Consider the following 4,096-nt stretch of genomic DNA (forward strand, 5'->3'; position numbering starts at 1 on the left):
ATCTAAAAATGCTACAAAAATAAATCAGAGATCAACCCCTCTAATTTATAATTTAAAAAAAAAGAAATTTAATATTAAACTTAACTTTCTTAAAATACTCATCTAGTTCTTTTTAAAAAAAAACTTTTGAAGAAATAAGATGAAGATGATGGTGGTAATACAAAAAACAAAATAAATTGAATTTTATCTTTTTTAAATATATAAATTCAAATCAAACACTATAATTAAATTCAATTATAATAAAAAATTGATTTTAAACTACTTGAAAATTTGGAACTCAAACTCTTGTGGTATTCCATGCGGTGCACTGTACAAAATGCATAAAACTGAAGTTTTAAGTGTGGTGCACTACACTAACAAAGGGATTCTTAGTATACACTACAAACTCATTCAAAAATATTACCTAACAATTAAAAAAAATTCACATAGAAAATGGAGAATAATTAAAAATAACTAGCTTAATTATTTTTACATGAAATGTAATTCCAATATATATATAGATGCTTTGGATCATTGGCATATGTGTGACTCTTGTACAAAAAAAAAAAAAAAAAAAAAAAAAAATCAGTGCCAAATTCTTGTTGTCGGCGGTCTATTCTAGCACCATTTCTTTGACTACACACGTAAAGGGCTTGTAAGTTAGTGGCTATCCACTCCTTCCCTCAGTTCGACCAATGTTAATTCATGATAATATACGAAAAGCAAACCGTAAAAAATAAATTAAAACTTATGATTTTATAGAAAAATAATTTAATAAACAAATTGATTTTGCTAAAAGTTTGAACGAATTGTGATCAGAAATGATAAACCATTTATAAAACATTCAACCATGTATATATAATGCATTTTATTTAAAAAAAAACAAACTAATTCGCATCCCAACCATATTTGGAAAGTGTTGAATTTAGGATCTTATGGTGTGTTTAATTAGCATCTTGAAATAAAAATAAAAAATATAGAAAAAATAGAAATATATTTAGTTGAAGAGAAAAACAGTGACAAAGCACAACACAAAAGGCCAACTATTGGGGTTATCTTTATTTTTATTTATTTATTTTTTTAATTTATGGAGAAGAAATATGTTTATCCCAATTAATATTAGTCCACCCTGCCATTTTCTCATGTCACATGTGTTCCAGCCATGGGCACCTGGATGCTTCCTTAATTCCCAATCATAATTATGAGTTCTGAAATTCCCTTCAATATGCTTATCACGTGATAAGAGTCGACGTCTCAAGAAAAAAAGAGAAAGAAAGATAATTAATTAATCTAATGAAGACAGCTGGTGTGTGATTAGAGTTTTAAATAAGGATTACAGAGCTAAACTATACAATGATTTAATTAATCTTGCTTTCTCCACTCAATGCAAACAGATTGATTCTTGTAGTGTGTGTGTGTGTCTCTCTCTCTCTCTCTCTCTCTCTCTCTCTCTATATATATATATATATATATATATATATATATATATATATATTATTACAATATTCATTAATTACAGGAATTCAGAACAACTCAGTCGCATTAATAAACAAGATTCCAAAGCAGTAATTGCTGCCTTCAATGATCTTATTGAAATTCTTTCTCTGTAACTTGCACTTGCCCTGACATGCATAACAATTTTGCTATTATTGATCTTTTTACGTAACCATAATTAATTTGCAAATTGCAATTACAGCCTTGATTAATTTTCCATAATATATACAGTATTAATTTGGAATGACTATCGAATATATATATATATATATATATATATATAACTTCTGCATCATTTATCTTACTTGAATATTTGATTTGCATGATTAGACGTGATCCTTCGTGACCATATTGTATTTTCCCATAAATAATTCATAGATTTTTTTTTACGGAAGATCCTTTCTTTTTAAATTTTTATCATGATTTACAAAACATAATTTTTTTTAAATCATGATTAATATGAATTTTGCAATAATGCATCTGTCCCCCAAGTCTCAAAGTTTTAGAGCTCTAGTTGAACTGATTTTTTTAATTAAATTTTAATTTTAAATTAATTTTTTAGTATTTTTATATTATTTCAATGCGTTGATGTTAAAATAAATTTTATAAAATAAAATAAAAAATATTATTTTGATGTAATTTCAAGTAAATTTTTTTTGAAAAATAATCTCAATCCCAATCCTAAACATGGCCATAATTAGGCAATGCAAAACATTAATAAAGAAGAAGACAATACAAATAATTATAAATTAAGATAATCCATTAATGCAAGATGGGTTTGTAATAAAATCAAATCATATAAAAAATCAACCTGCCATTAAGCTATCACGGCTACCTAGCTCTCTGTAGCTCATGTGCAAGGCAAATGCTTCACAGCTTGTCTTAATTCCTTATTAGACTGTGATCTTCTTCTATATTGATTCCTGAAACTCCTCTTGGTGCCTCATTTAGAGTATTGGGATTATTAAATACACTTCAAAATATTAATATTATGTATATATAGATATAATCTTTATAATTTTATCTCAAATATATTTATAAGTGTGAGATGCAATCAGTTCTTACATAGATAATTCAGATTTCAAGATTTTAAAAATTATTTTTATTATCCAGATCATTTAAAAAATCAGCAATGGCCTAAAAAACTATAATATATTAGTGATATTGTCACTTATTTTTCAAACAATAAATAAATTATAACCATTACGTACGGGTGTGGTATGAAAATAATGATGTATTTGTATTAATTTTATTAAGTATAATGAAATTGCTTTTTTTTTTTTTTATAAAAAAAATAACTGTTTGATTTATGTGTATAGATACAATCTTCATTAATCACAACAATTCAAAACAATTAATGAGGACCAGTACAAAGCATTGATATGTAAGTTTCCAAAACAGTTGCAGCCTCGGATGATTTTTAATAAAAAAAGATTTCATGCAATAGTGTTTTCTTTTAATTTATTTTATTAATATCAAATTGATACAAAACAAATTATTCTTTTTAATTAAGCAACACCTAATCCTTCTTTCATGAATGATAAATAGAGTTTTCTGAACTTCTCTAATCAATGAGGGCACGAGTTACACTATATATCATACTCTTTTGATGGAAGTTTTAACCTCTCATCACTACCAATAATAATTAATGTTAATCATTTCCCAATAATAAAATAGAATCTCAAAATCTTTATTTATAGGATGTAATCCCCTAGATCTAAGAATATAAAAATCTCATTAATAAAGATAATTATATTTACAAATCCGATCTGAAAAATAAATAAAAAGAGATAAAAAAAAATCACATCAATATATATATATATATAAAAAGAATAAAAGAGGTTGTCAGCAGCTTCTTAATTTTAACCTACATTAGAGTTTACAAGATATGTTTTGCCTAAAAAAACAGAAAAGAGAGAAAATAAATAAATTAAAAGTCACATATTTTAATTAATTACAAGTGTGAATTAACATTGAATTAAATCTCATTTTGAATCAAAAGCAGATAAACCGCTGATCAACTAGATGGTTGCAGTGTTTCTTTATCTTTTTCCTCTATTTTATCTTGATATGTGTCAACTAATACTAATCTTCCCCCGACAATTATAAATCGAAGAGAAAAGGAGTCTTGTAACTCTAATATCAATCTAATTAATATTATAGCTCGATACATTAAAAAACAGAGAGAATCAGACACAAATATTAATTGAGATATGAGCTTATATATTTCTTAATTAATTACAATAAAAAGAAAACTTTGGTAATTGTGCAATACTGGAATATATTCAGGCTATAAATTGACTGATCAACAAGACATAATGATTATAAATATAGAATTAAAAAGATATTGATAATTGTGAGGGGTTTTGATCATCTAAATTAATTAATACATGGCTGGCAATATAGTATTAATAAGCTCTTATCTAGTTAAGAGTCAAAGGACAAGCATGCAATCATTGATTAATAAACAAATGATGCTTACCCCATTCGAGGAAGCAATAGAATTTACATTTGGAACTTTTTGGGTGCGGAAGAGACAGTCACATCCTTCCCTCCCCCCAAGAAAAACAATAGCAGCAATATTAATTAATAATTCAAACACAAATCTCCACGGCAATAAATG

This window comes from Populus trichocarpa, chromosome 4 (genome assembly GCF_000002775.5).
Source record: "Populus trichocarpa isolate Nisqually-1 chromosome 4, P.trichocarpa_v4.1, whole genome shotgun sequence".
NCBI lineage: Eukaryota > Viridiplantae > Streptophyta > Magnoliopsida > Malpighiales > Salicaceae > Populus > Populus trichocarpa.